This window comes from Manacus vitellinus, unplaced genomic scaffold (genome assembly GCF_001715985.3).
Source record: "Manacus vitellinus isolate BGI_N305 unplaced genomic scaffold, ASM171598v3 scaffold_12_pilon, whole genome shotgun sequence".
In the NCBI taxonomy this organism is placed as follows: Eukaryota; Metazoa; Chordata; class Aves; order Passeriformes; family Pipridae; genus Manacus; species Manacus vitellinus.
In genome coordinates, this window is record NW_021938949.1 from 7,078,247 (window position 1) to 7,093,417 (window position 15,171).

Consider the following 15,171-nt stretch of genomic DNA (forward strand, 5'->3'; position numbering starts at 1 on the left):
TCAGGGTAAATAAAGAGTTTTGATAGGGAAAAGAAGTTAGAAAAAAAAACACCTCACAAAATCACAAGTTTAACGTATTTTCCAACATTCTTGCCAAAAAAATGTGTTAAATTATATTACCTGAAGTCACTAACAGATTTTGAATTAGAGTTCTTCAATAATATGCAAGGGTCACATGTAGTCTCAAACTCTTGTGTATCACAGATACTCAAAATACTCCAAAGCAGCAAAATCCTTGATGGGTAAATTGCCAAATCTCTACTCAAACACAGATTTATTCTGAGTCCACACCTACTGGAGATCCACCCCAATCACCTCTGGAAGATGAAGTTTTTCACACTTCATGTGTCAAACTTCTACTTGTAACTAAAGGCTTAATCTTAGAAGTGTACAAATACCTTCTAAAGCAAAATTAACACTGAATAATAGAATGGCCTGGGTTGGAAGGGATCTTAAAGATCATCCAGTTCCACTCCCTGCCATGGACAGGGACACCTTCCACTAGCCCAGGTTGCTCAGAGCTCCATCCAACCTGCCTTATACCATTCCAGGGAGTTTATGTCTCTATATAACCCTCACGAGTTATATTCAAAGTCAGAGATTTAATCCAAAATATGAATAATATTTAATAGCCAGATGATACTGAAATCTGCTTTTAAGAGTGCAGGGTGTGTACTTTATACATAAAATACCAAAAAACCCCAAGATATACAAATGTTGTCCCAGTGCAAGTAACGGTTCAGTTAAACTGCTAACCTTTCATTTAAAATTTATTTTAGATAAGCTCAGGCATTTTTATACTTGCTATTTAAAGACTTCAAGATTTTTTTTTATTTTTTTTTTACAGTTTATAGGGAAGTGACCTCATGTACTATTCAAGGCTGGCTGAAATTCTTGACTCCACAGGTCACACCCTGTAATCTTTAACAGGTGATGGCCCCAGGGCACCAAGCACATGGACTGGGCAAGAAGAGCTCAGGGCAAGGGCTGTTGGTGGTTTTCCAAGGGCTCTGGTGTTCTGGGTTTGCAGCCCAGCCTGGTGATGTCAACTTCTCTAAGCCCTTATCTTTCACTTGGCCTCTTATCAGGGAATTTTTATTACTTCACAGAGCACATGGAAGCACAGAGAATGTCCCAGGGCAGCAGCTGGACTCCAGCTGAGCGTGGTCGGGGAGCCCCAGGCTGACTGTCGCCAAAATATCTCCTGCAATTGGCCATAAATCAAACAGCAGCTCCCCACACGTCTGGTGATTTGTATTGACAAACTGCATCCTAAGTTTTTAGAACTTGGCTTAAGAAACACAGACATTTATGCAGGGGAAAAAAAAAAGGCACATATAATCCTAAAGCAATACTTAGAAACTATCACACAAAATCTGTTCTTGCAAACTGAATTAAAAACTGCATTTGAGGGAAGGGACTTTTCTGATTTGCAGCACTTTAAAGAATCTGTTTTTCAAACAAACTGATATATGACGAGTGCAGATCAGCAATATCTTCTTTAAATTGGCCATACAGGAAGATACAAAAATTCAACATATGAGAAAATTGGAACAGTTCCAAACTCACAGATATTCCCAGGCAAGCCAAGGATAGTTTTTACACTTCTTCACTCTATTACATGACTGATAATATATTGTGCAAAGCTTCTTGTTTTAATGACTGCAATTATTGTGGAGTCATCTTATATCAACTCTCATTTTCTCCTAACCAGTAAAATCAACCAATATCTTAAACATTATAAATTAAAATTTAAGCTGGAGCCAGAAGATGTTCATGTGAAATGCAGTTATTTTACCCAGAGCGAAGAGCAAATTTTTGTAAAGCTATTTCTAAACAAGTGAGAAAATGTTAAGCCTTGTCAAAGGCTTCACAGATATTTTGGGGAGTCTCACAAGAGAGTTCCAAGACAGACATTCTACCCTTAAAAAATTAAAGGTGTCAGGCTTCCTCTGGAGATGGAAAGGCAGCAGCTGGGAGCAGTGCTGGTGTTCAGGGGAAGGGTTTGTAACAGAGACCAACTGGTACATGGAAATCATTAGTGCCAAGTCCCCCGAGAACAACATTTACCTGCTCATGGAATGAGCTTCCTAAACTATTCCTCCCTGAAGAAAGTCGACTCACTGAAGGAGATTACAGTGAAACTGGTGTCTGCTCTATAAACCCCTGCCCGAGTCATTTGTTGATCCTGGTTTTCAGTGATTTACAGACTCAGCAGCATAACCTCCTTCATTACTTCACTCTGAATTATCCACTTACTCCTTCTAACTTAGGGCTTTCCAAGAAAAAAAACGATTTATTTGGAAGACAAAGACTGCTGCCCACAGGTCTGTCACTGAGCCCTACATTTCCTACTCAAATATTCCAAACCCAGTGATACTGCAGCCCACTCAGAGCCATCTCCTATTTAAAGCATCACAATCAAGCTGGTGTTACATGAAAATGATTCTCCAAACTCAATCCAGTTCTGTTAGAAGCTAAAATTTAATAGACCTAGGGGACTATTTTTATAAAGAATATAGCATGCTTTATAAATTACCTCAGCTCTCTGGAAGATTTACTTAAACCCTTGAAGTAATTTTATCTTCTAATCTTTTATTCCTGACTTTCTCATCAATCACATACCATCAGTTTATCAAATTCAATTATGTAATCAGAGCTCACTAAATATTCACTGAAAGCAAAAATGAAAATAAAATAGGGAGCAAAGACTCCATGCAGAGGCTTTGATGACTTGGGCATTTCTGCAGCTCACACCTCAGGCTCACCATCACACCACTGCTGCACCCTTGAGCTTTATTTATATCTTTAGGCTGGAATGGAAAGCAAAATTTTAAATTGGACCTGTAAGGACAAGTTTGGTTGTTTTAGAGCATCGCAGGGAAACAGGAAATTTGGCAGGAAAAACAGAAGCCGCCTCAGAAAGGAAACCGTAGGAGAGAAATAACTGGCTGAGGGATGGAAGGTACAGGGGTCAGTTAATAGGGGTGAGATACCTGCACTCAGGAATTAATGACAGCAAGGGCTCACCACAAGGCCAACCTTGGCCAACCAACATTTGAGAAGCCAGGAAAGCATCTCTGTTGTTACCCTCTTTAAGAACGCAGTAAAATACTAACAAAAAGCCTATCTGAGTACTAGAAGCAAATATAACAAAATACTGCAATGAATATTCCTAGCTAGGATACTTTTCTACCTAAAAGAAAAAAAAAAAAAAAGGCAAGCATTCATGCTATATACAGTTGCTTTTTCTAAATGCTACATGTGTTAATACTTCCAGCCTCTTCTGGCTCTTCAGCAATGCTGATTTAAAAATAAAGTAATAGCAATTAAAAAATTCTCTGGGTTGCAGGAAGGAGTAAAGGGATAAGGTGCCAATCTGTTGGCACATGTGCACAGACAGCTCCAATAATTAACTTTCACTAAGGCTGCTTACCAAACTCGCCAGCATCCTGACCTGTATCCTTAAAAAGGATGATGCAGTTTATTTTTATGTAAATTTCAAGAAAAAACAGCATTGAATACAGCCAAAATTATCTGGAAATTTGCTCCACAACATGTCTTCCTTGCTTTTGTGTATCACTGAACTGCAAGAGTCTCATTATACTGCCAGGGCAGCCCGTCCAGTTTCTTCGGTACATGCAAAGCTTAGATGGATTTTATCTCAAAATATAGTTTCAAGACTTAATTCAACAATGCACAGACACTTTTGCTTGGATTCATGCTGACAGTTCAATACAAAATGGTGCTGTCTGCAATTGTCACCTGCTTTGGGCTTGTCCTCAGCCCTGGCAGACGAGATGCAGCACAGAACAGCTGAAAGCTCCCTCGTACTCCATCCTCCCTGAAAATCATGTTCAGACACAAACTTACAAATAAAGGAAAGAGGAAAAGGCCCATTGACTGTACAGCTTTGTACTGAATGGAATGACAACAAAACTTCCAAGACACTCATTAGATAACCAAGGGAAGCCAAATCTCATAAGGATGGTGTGAGTGAACGTGACTTCAGAAAATGAGGAGAGCACCAACTCAGGGACCTCAAATATACCCTCCAAGAAACAAATTACAAGGCTTGGCTAATGATTCTCAGCCCTGTAAGAGCCTACATTTGTAAAATACATAAAGTAAAGTCAGATTAAACAGATCTTTCAGTGACTACAAGGTATTATTACAAGATCATGAAAGCAGTCACGTGGTCCTATCCCTCAGGAATTAATATATTTTAATTAAAAACAAAATTTGATCTTGAGAACATCTATCCTACGGAGAACAGGAAAGTTACTGTACTCCAGAGAAGAACCATATCCCCTTCATCAGTAAAACCCACTGCAACTACCCTCTTAAAACCTCAGCATTTTTTTTCTCCAGAGATGTTGGATACCAACAGTTACAGGCCAAATCACGGGTTCACAGCCTGAGAAAATCAGTTCCCGTGGTCCTGAACACTCAGAGGAAGGAAACACAGTGAGTGCCCAGGGCCCACTGCCACTGCTGTTTGTCTTGGTTATGTACCTCTACTTTTAAAGCCATTTTTAGGTGAGCCAATATTGACTATTAAAGTAGATTAACCTGCACATAAACCAGCAATTCAGGGCAAATACAGCTCAATCACTAAAAGATACCATGTGAGCAGCTGTCTTTCCATCACTCAGTTCACCCAACAGGTACGATACTGAAAACTGGGACACGTTTTTCAAACCCAAACAAAAACACAATTGGTTTATTAAGTAACACACCTCTGTTGATTTTAGCTTATTAATCCCTCGTCAAAGCATGATGCATGTCACTCCTTCTACAATTACATGTCTAAAATACAATCAACTGACACAGGAAAATAAAGAACCAAATTATCTCTGAGGAATTTTCCAGGAAAACGAGGCAGAGGCTGAACAATCAGCCCAGGAGAAGATCAACAGCACAGAAATGCTTTTGCTCTCAGTATTTGCCAGGAAAGGAGATGTGAGCCATCTTCAGGTGGGTTAATGACTGCCAGGAAAAGAGTATTTCCAAAGACCCGTCAGGGGGATTGAACTCGGAATACAAAAATATAGTTAAATTAAAAAGGCAACCAGAGTCAGGAAACCCAAAGACAGGAAGAATCTTTCCAGTAATCCAAAGAAAGTAGGGACAACTATGGACAGCAGAACCCCATGAAAGCCAGGGTCAGGTTCAGCTGTGGCATTCACAAGCACACCCAGCTGAGCACGAGCTGCTCTGTGCTGACTGACAGCCACCAACTGCAACTTTCTGGGGAATCAGGACCATTTTCTTCTTATTCCCGACTCGGATATGGAAAAGATTTTTCTCTATTTCCTTTTCAAAAGGGTCTTTTAATCTTGCTATCTCAGTTTTTTAATCTTACTGCCTCAGTTTCTGATACACACGCATACAATGTGCTAGCTCTGGATGCAAGTTGTATTCTCTCGTGGAAATGAACTTCAATAGCTTATATGACATATGAATTTGGAATTATTACACAGTAAATCTTGGGAAATGTACCAGAAAGTCAGATTGAACTCAGATATATTCGAGTCAATCTTCTTTTGAATTCAAACCTTCTGAAATGCATTGGTGAGATGCTGTGAAAGTTAGTATATGAGCTATTCATAAACTGTCAACAATGTCAAACATACATTAGAGCATTCAGTCACTTTAACTGTATTGATTTGCAGGAAGTCTATTTCACCCAAAATATTGGATCTTTGAGATTCAAATTTTCGTGGTTGGAAGTGTGACATAAATCACCAAGTACAACAATTAAATTTAAATTGCATTTTACTACCTCATTCTAAACCTCGACTGGAAAGGACTGATGCATCATGGTGAATATTTCATTAAAATATCAGGTTATTTTTCAAATATACTGCTTCAGTTAAGAATTTTCACACAATGGTATAAAGTATTCCCTTAAAATGGATTTCCTGAACTTTTATCAAAGACGGTATCTGATTTTATATTGGAAGAGTACTGAAGCAACTGTATTTAAATCAGTCTTTCTTCCTCAATTTCATATGTCAAGTAAATGAACCCACACTACCCGTTTTTGTCCTGCTATAGATAAAAAAGATAACCTGCTTTTTGGATACCTCTATTATAATCCCTGAATGCAAATACAGTATCAGCTGAGGTTGATGGATAGTGCTTTTAAAGGTTTAATTGGGGATGGAATTAAATTGTTTTAGGACTCGGCAAGTTCTGTGAGGAAGCCTACATATTTCTAGAGTAAGTGACATTTATTTCTTTTAAATGCACAGTCACAGGGAGACAAGATTTCAATGGGTAACTTTTTTTTTTTTTTGCCTTGAACAGGTCACATAACTAATTGTCAAGTTAGTTACTGGGTAATTGCCAATCATATATTTGATTTGGATGGAAGAAATATTGAACTAAAGATTGCAAACCTGTTGCACTCTATCCCAAGAGGCAAACTAAACATTCTGTAATGTATAGTTATGATTAGCTTTCCACAATTCAATAGAATAGGAGTCCCAAGCGGCCAGAATGAGTGTTTCACACTGACAGTTAAGTAGATTTAATTAAAAACTCTCTTTTTTTTTTTAATGGAAGTATCACTTCTCTATTTCAGGATTACCTAAATGGCACTGCAGAGTCCAGTTGGCTTCTATGCTCCTCATTTCTTGATGCAAACACAGATCAAATGTTTTTCCCAAATCTTGGCTAACACACAGAATTGCTGAAAAGAACAAACAACCCAGTTCATTCCCTCAGAAACTTCTACAATTCTAAGATAAACACCACAAAGTGACTTGCTACAGGAAAACCTGTTTTAGTATTTCCAACCTTTCTTCCCTATTTTGAGGCCCAAACAGTCCCTGTTATCTCTCTTAACCTTCTTCCATTTTTCCCTACAAACAGCCTTAGATGAACTACAAAAATACATTTGCATGCTACGCTGAGACAACAGAAAAAAGCTAGAGCAGGTTTTCTCATTATAAAAAAGAAAATCTTACTATCACTATCAACTGCTTAAAACTCCTTAAATATAACTATTCTTTGCATTCAGAAAATCTACTCCCTAACACTGCCATCTCTTTAAAGACCATCCATTCACTACAGGATCACTTCTTGAAGAATTCCCTTTTAAGAAAAGATTTCTCAAGTTTTATTAGAAACACTCAGAACTGAAAGGAGGAGGGCCCACAGAACCACAGAGGAGTTTTTATAGGACCTGGATTCTGATAGAAAAAAAAAAAGACAGTGGTTGGTAACATGACTCCGTTAAAATTCAACATAAAACTCTCTCAGTTATCCCCAAATACACCGAGAAAGATTTTCCCACATGCAATTGTATCATTCTTTTCTTAGAATTGATTTCTTTAGCAGACCAGCCAAGGAGAAAAAAAATAATGAGCTGATATCATTTTAACGGAGCCTCAAGCAGCTCCTAATGTATTAACCTGAAGTCCCACTAAAGCTTCCTTTTCCCATTTAATTTCTACACCTCATGTTTTAGTTTCACTTTCTGACCTCCTGTAATAATTCAGTTCAGTCAGGACAAAAAAAAAAAATTGGTTTGTTGTGTATCAGAAGGCAATCACTATTCATGTTTTTTTAAAATTCCTGGAAAACTGTAGAATCACAGAATGGTTTGGGTTGGAAGGGACCTTAAAGATCAATCCATTCCACCCCCCTGCCATGGGCAGGGACACCTCCCACTAGCCCAGGTTGCTCCAAGCCCTGTCCAACCCAGCCTTGAACAATTCCAGGGATGGGGCAGCCACAGCTTCTCTGGGCAACCTGTGCCAGGGCCTCACCTCCCTCACAGGGAAGGATTCCTTCCCAATATCCCACCTAAACCTACCCTCTTTCAGTTTAAAGCCGTTACCTGCCACAAGATCAAAAATCAAGAAGCTGGAGATGATGTTCTTAAGCTATGTTTAGTGTAGTTCAGCCACCAAAAAAGCTGCAGAATTATTATTTTTTTTTAAATATTCATGAGGATCTCTTAAGGTTACAAACGCACTGAGAGAAAAAGGCGCGTACGAAGCGGGCAAATGAAAGAGAACCCATTAACCACCAAAACCTCCAAAGAAACCTCCAACCTCTCTGGGCTGAATTTGGTATCAAAGCACAACCTCTGTGCTTTTTATATTCTCTTCATATCTGTGATGTTTACAGAGACTCACGGAGCTCGCAAGGAAATAAGTTGTTACTGTTTGAATCTGGGCCCACAGCGGGTGGAAGGCAACGCTGCCTTACCCAAAGAGAATCCAAATACAGCAGGATTTCCTTCATTGTTTTAACCACAAAGGAAGCTATTGTTGCTGCTACATAATCTCCAATCTCCAACTACTGTAGGGCAGTCTGATCACACTGATAACTATCCAGCAATTTTTATATATATATATATATATATCTCCGCTAAATATTCCAGCTGACACCAGGATGAAGACAAGACGAAACCCTACAGAACATGTAACAGAACAGAAAAGGTAACAACATAAATGTGCTTTCCACAAGTTCATCCCTGGTATAAGAGTCATTCTCAGTTGGTTACCTTGTAGAAGATAAATGAAATCCAAAAGGTAAACAGCTTAGGAGTGCCTGGAAGTACCAGAACAGAAACACCAGCGCAGCAAGAAGAAAAAAAAAAAAAAAACCACAGCAAAGGCACTGCCAGATTTGAAAGCCATGTCAGGCCACCTATTTATTATTTCAAGGAGAGAATTATTTCTAAACAGCAAAACAGCTATGAATATCCAGAGAAGATATAAACACATCTCTTTTGATGAAGGGGACTGGAGGGGAAATGATTCATGCAAAAACCTTTGTTAAAAGCAACGCCCACTCCTTGCTGCTATTGTTATTTTGCTTAAATGCAACTTGTAATTTTCTTTTTTTGCTCTTTAAACTTGAAAAACGTTAATAGGTTTATAAATTGGATAACACCTGCCTCAACAAACCCAGCTCAAAGGAGCTCAGTGGTTCTGCTGAATTGAAGGGTGGTGAGCACAGGCTGAGCAGAGACAGGATTGTTCACATCCTCGTCTGATGCTGGACTAGGACAGGAATTAAAACAAAGCACGATCCAAAGTTCAGAGAACTCAACTGAAATATTCCCCTCATCTTTAGCTAACTCTGGATCAGGCACCTGGTGAGTGCTTGGGTCAGAAACAGGAGCACAGAGTGATCCCTGCAGAGCTCTCAGAGGATCTCATTGAAGGATTTGTGTGGACACTCCCAAAGGGTTGGATCAAAGGCTCTCTGGAAAACTCACATAAATTGGCTCCCTTCGTTTTCCCAAATATCATCACTTATTTCTGCATCTTTGACACTAAACCCTTTCAGAACTATCCAAGTGGAATTCTTTCACCACTTCAAGGATAATACACAGATCTAGAGACTACAGAATTATGTTCAACAATACTGATGAAACATATGATTTCTTCTTGTCAAATTGGAAGAAACATATCACTATTCTAGAAAACATAACTGAGCTTGACATATCTGAAGGCAAAAAAAAAGGAGTTAGTTGATTAATCTGGAAATTTTATTTAATTTTCTTCAGGTTATAAATAAGCAGCAAGTTAATACTGTTTTCGACTTTTGACAGTTCTAATGTTAATTACATGTACTGGATTTTATAAATCAATACTTCTTACACAAAGTGTTATTTAACTTGTCAAGTGTAGCGATAGATCAATGCATTTACTGTTCTTGCTAACATTGATGGATGACATACATCAAAAGCATATGTAAAGGAAAAATAAAAGATTTATTTGTAAGTCAGACAGGGTTAAACCCCAGTTAGGCAGACAGGGAACTTAAACACTGTTTGGAAAATAACATCATAACTTTATTAAGGAGCGAAAGATTTTCTTCTTGTTTGGGTTTTTTTAGGTTTACAGTTTGTGTTTGGGGTTTTTTTGAGTTTGGGTTTTGTTTGGGGCTGATTTGTGGGGGGTTTTTTTTGCTTTTAATATCAAGGTCTGAAGCGATCAGCAGCAGATTGTTCTGTGTACAGAACTATCATATTAAATCTCTGTATCCTATAGGGTAGAGGAACAACGAATTGCACATCCCAAACTTCAAATATATTTTACTAAAGCACCACATCCCTCTGATCAGCACATGGGACTTCCATCTAAACATACTTAGAGGTGATAAAATAAAATAAAGCACAGTTTTTAATTACTTGACTGTTTGCAAACATGCTACAGTCAATGTGCTTTAAATTTTAAAGGGTGTGCAAGTACAATTTTGATCATAAATCATCTTCAAGATTGCATTCACTGCATTATGAGCTGTAATAAAAGAAACACTCAGTTAAAAACTACTCTAAGAGCCAGTACTAATGCACCTGAACATCTTGAAGAGATATACAGCTCACAGTGCAACTAATATTTGTTACTCATTTGTGCCATTTGTAAAAAAAGACATTATGTTAAAATCATGAAATCCCAAAGAACTGAAAGCTATTACTCCGTATGTAACTACAGTAAATCAATAAAATATTGGTTAAAACCCATTATCAGAAGCATGTATATATACAGAATGTATAATCATGTACTGAAATAGAAGGGAAAATTGTTTTCCTTCCAATATGGATAAATTTCTCAGGACACAAGTAATAATTGCACTACATATCATTTCCAATTCACAAAATGGCAAAAAAAGTCCTTTTGTATTAAAAATTGTCATCAGGATGGGCTTTTTCAAGTTACAAAAGGTAATGAATGTAAACTTGAAGTGTTATCCTTTCGAAGTAATTCCTATAATTATTACATTTCAGTGCAATTCATCTGACTAGAAAATAAAAAGACACCTCTGTGTCCTATCACCACAATATTCAACTAAGTACAGGGAGGCTCTACTCCATTAGCTCTGTTACTCTGAACAATGAGAAAAGACCATTTATAAAGTTGCCCTCAAACCTTGGGAAAAGATGAAATTCTATTTAACCAAAATTTTTAAAGTAAAAAAAAAAAAAAAAAAGAGCACTTAGTTTACTACTAAGGCATGTCCTGCAGGACAATCTTCACATAAATGGTTCTTCTAAATCATTAAAGGAGAAAGTGGATCAACTGCTTTGTGTAAAGCTTGGTTTTGTAAGTCTGGTAGAGTTTTGTGTAAGTCCTCAGATGAGAAAATATTATCCAATTGAAAAGTAGGAATTCTGCACATGTAACCTTAGTGTCCTGCTTTAAACTGTGGGTCAGGACACAGTCCATGAGCGACTGCCCGAGGGATCTCACACAGGACTCCGAGTGCTGCCTCCTTGCAGAAATACAGCATCAAGCTTAGTCCCATCTCACTGCTGCACAACACACCGGCTGTCAAAGAAGAAAACTACCCAACACCTGCATGTGAGACTTATTATACTGTGCCATAACCCTGCTCTCATGCAATCCAAGTCAGAAGCACCTGATCATCTGTGCTGGAGCCTAATGAAATAAATACAGATATCCTGCTCAATCCTGCTCAGCAGCACGACACAAACGGAGAGCAAAGCTCTCAACCCCGACCCCCTGACAACAGTGAAGATGTGCATTCACAGGGAATGTGGAATCAGCCAGAACTCCCAGTCATGAGCACTCCTGTACCCTGGAAGAGGGAAGCCCTGGGCGGGTTTACAAGTTCTATAAAATTGCTCACTGGGGGAAACAATCTGCCAGCTTAATTCTCAGCAGGATTTCACCAGTCCCTCCAGTCATCTGTTTCTGCTCTATACGTTCACATACATCATCAAGCTGACAATTTAGAAACTGGACCAGATGGATGTATAACCCCAAACAGTGCTGTTTGTTAAATCTAAAAGCTATTAATCAGAATAATTTCCTTTATTAAACTCTGTGGGAGAAAAGGACAAATACAGATGACGTATTACCCATATTTACAGGGAGTGCATCACAGGACAGCACAGACTGAGCTTATTTTCACCCGGCCCCAGAGAAAAGTGGTGACAGCAGAAATGTTCCTCCTAAAAAAAAGTAGATTATTGCAGGACAAAGAAAGCAGGAAAGGGCATCCTAAATGCTTTTTTTGAGTAGATAAGGTATGTTATTTTCCCCAGAGGAAATAATTACATTCTCTGAAAGGAATGGCAGCTTCAAGTTATTTTTAAACAAAGAGCAGTTCTTTGTGTAACGGGAGAACTGACTTCTTTTGAGAAGCTATAGGTGAGACTAGATCAACTAAACCAACTCCACCTTCCACCAGGCACTTAATGCCAACCCAGCTGGAAAACAACTTGGGCTATTTGAGTTTTAAAGCCTCACAAATAACACTTCCTGCTCTCCCTCTCCTGATTCACACACTGGAATGTTTAATTCTTCATATATTTAGATACATGGTCAAAAAATATCAAGGTATACTTCCCGTTCTTCCAAACTAAAGCTGTAAAACAAAACCATTTATCTACAGCACGTGCAAAAACATTCCAATTCCAACAACAAACTCGTACAAGCAAATGGGAGAAATAGAGTCTTCTAGAAACACCTGGAAAATGGTTTCTTCTGTATCAAAGATATACAAAAGAAAAGAAAGCCTGTAGCTATTTGCTTAACAGACAATAGATTTCTATGGATTAATTAATTTTGGAGTAGGCCACTGAAGAAGAACACAGCTGTAATCCTTTAGTGATACTCTGACACGTTTCTGCAAACCAACCTGATTTTGCAGGTTCTGTTGTGGGTAAAACACACCCACCCTGGCACAGAGGAACTGAAGTGATCCCAGTAGTCAGGTCACAGGGCAGCCTTCTGGGCACTTCCACTACTTTACTCCCCATCATGGTGTGAATAAGACAAAACCAATAAAAATAGCCATGTTATGGACCTGTTGGATGGGGCTTGGAGCAACCTGGGATAGTGGAAGGTGTCCCTACCCATGGCAGGGGGTGGAACTGGATGAGCTTTAAGGTCCTTCCAACCCAAATCATTCTGTGATTTTACCAATCTATTTATTGGAAAAAAAAAAATAGAGAGCAGTTTGGCCCAAATGTCATTGAACCTTCTGTGACATATTCCAATTACTTACAGTTATTATTTCAAGGGGCTATCACATAAATACTCCTATTCATACATTTTTCACATGCAGAACTTTCCTTGATGTAGTTTATGAAAATGTATTTCCCTAGCATGGATTTCAAAAGGTTTCTTTGTGGAGGAGAATCTCTGAAAACACCTTCAGCCAGAACCCGTCTGCCTTAAGAGTAAACAGCCTGAAATGTTGGTGCATTATTGCTGGCTCATTAAGAAGCAAATTAGTTGTTTTTGTCTTTGTTTAGCAATACTCAACAGGTACTTATTTCGACGTGCTTTTAATGTGCAAACACATTAAATTAAGGTATTCCGTGGTTATAGGAAACATTTACTGGACAAAGGCCAATCCAGCAGCCTCACAGCAAAAATTATTATTTCTGTATTAAAGATTCATATGTCAAATTACATGACACTTTTCTACATGTGCTTTTTGCCAACCCATTGTATTTAGCAAAAGTTGATGACTCTTCTCCTTCTAGTTCCTATTTACAATGTATCTGAAACACAATTTATTACAAAAATAAATAAAAGTAATAAAACCAGTATACACGACAAAACAGCATGACCAGAGCTGACCTTCTCCTCTGTGTATACAACCAAACCATCACAATTGTGTGTGCAAAGTTCAAGAGCAGCCTCTCTCATTTCTCTTCTCTATATATAGAAAGCTAGTTCTATTAATAAACAGTCAGCCCAAATTAGCATGAAGACAATATTTATTTAGTTTAGACTTTTGGCCTTTAGTTTATATCAGCTTAGAAGTAAACAGAAAAAGTACAATAATGGCAAATAAAACAATGAAGCAGTAAAAATAACACAATGATGGATTAAAATATATTGTTCTAGTTGGGAGTCAATAGGGCAAGTGCTTTATAAAAATTATGTTTTCCTTTGACAAAATCAGTACAATACTTGCTGGTACAAGCAATAAAAAAACCTCCCATAAAACACTTCCGACTTCGCTTTCCATTTTAATGGCTGCAGGCAAAATTCAGAATACATTTGTCAAGTTGATATCATCAACACAACAGGGGTATGCCTGACTTGTTCTACATTTGTTCTGAAAGTTCACTTCAGAGGCCATCAGCCAAGAAAGAAGAACCCAGGAAACCAAAATCATTCCTACCAGGCAGACACAGAAATATATCTTCAAATATTTAAGAGAAGTTTCAGTAAATATTATCACATATTACTCTGCAAGGTATCAATCACATTCAGTTTAACACTGAAGACCAACCAATCTGAAAATTAAAGGTGATTCGCACTCTCTCTTTGCTCAGTTTAATGAGACATCTGAGTCTGATCCGTGACAACCACTGCCAACATCTTTAACTTTTTTCCTGACATCAGAAATTGATTTCAAAGACAGATACTGAGAAGGCAAGAATACTACAGAAAAGGACATAAGAAAAGCACTGCAAAAGAGAAAATCAAATGTATAGCCTTAGCCTTTTTTTTTTTCCCCCTTTGGTGCTTGAAAATCATCTGCATCATTAAGCAACTGAATTTCCATTATAAATTCCTAAATGCATCTGAACCTCACTCTTGTGCCTTTGAAATGAATACCAGCCAAGTATATTCAAAACAATTCTTTGCTTTCATACATTGTTCATGTTCTATTTTTATTCACTTTGATAATACCTGGGCAAGGGTTTTTTTGCCACATATTGAAAGCCTGTTCTTTCACAAAAGTACATGCCTTTATACTTATTATTTTTTACTGATTTAATTTCCTAGATTTCTTCTTTTCCAGACAGGACAAATATATCATGGAGATAAAAAAAAAACAACTGCTTGAACTATGTCATTTTATGATTTCCTCATAGATGGAATGAACGAAGGGTTAGTTGACCTGAGTGATAAAACCAACATTTATAAAATTATTAAAATGCCAAAACCAAGCCCAAATCCTTACTAACCACACCTTGGCTGAGAAGGCACTGAACCCTTTTCACTGAGGTTTTCCATTAAAAACCCCCAATGAAAACTATTGTAACAGGAATTACTGTGTCATTTAATGGGTTTCAAGGATAACATGGAATGGGTTTGGGCTGCTTATTTTTAATGAGGGCACAATGATATCAGGGCAAGAAGCTTCACTTTGGCACCAATACAATGCTTGTAAGAGAAGGATCTCAACAGCTGTCCTGTACAGATGGTTGCT

At 37.9% G+C, this 15,171-nt stretch overlaps 1 protein-coding gene across 1 annotated transcript in view; it reads right to left on the reverse strand.

Annotated features, from left to right (window-relative positions):
* SDK1 (sidekick cell adhesion molecule 1) overlaps positions 1-15,171 on the reverse strand; it is a 388,490-nt gene that overhangs the window by 280,614 nt on the left and 92,705 nt on the right. The gene's annotated exons all lie outside the window — the stretch shown is intronic.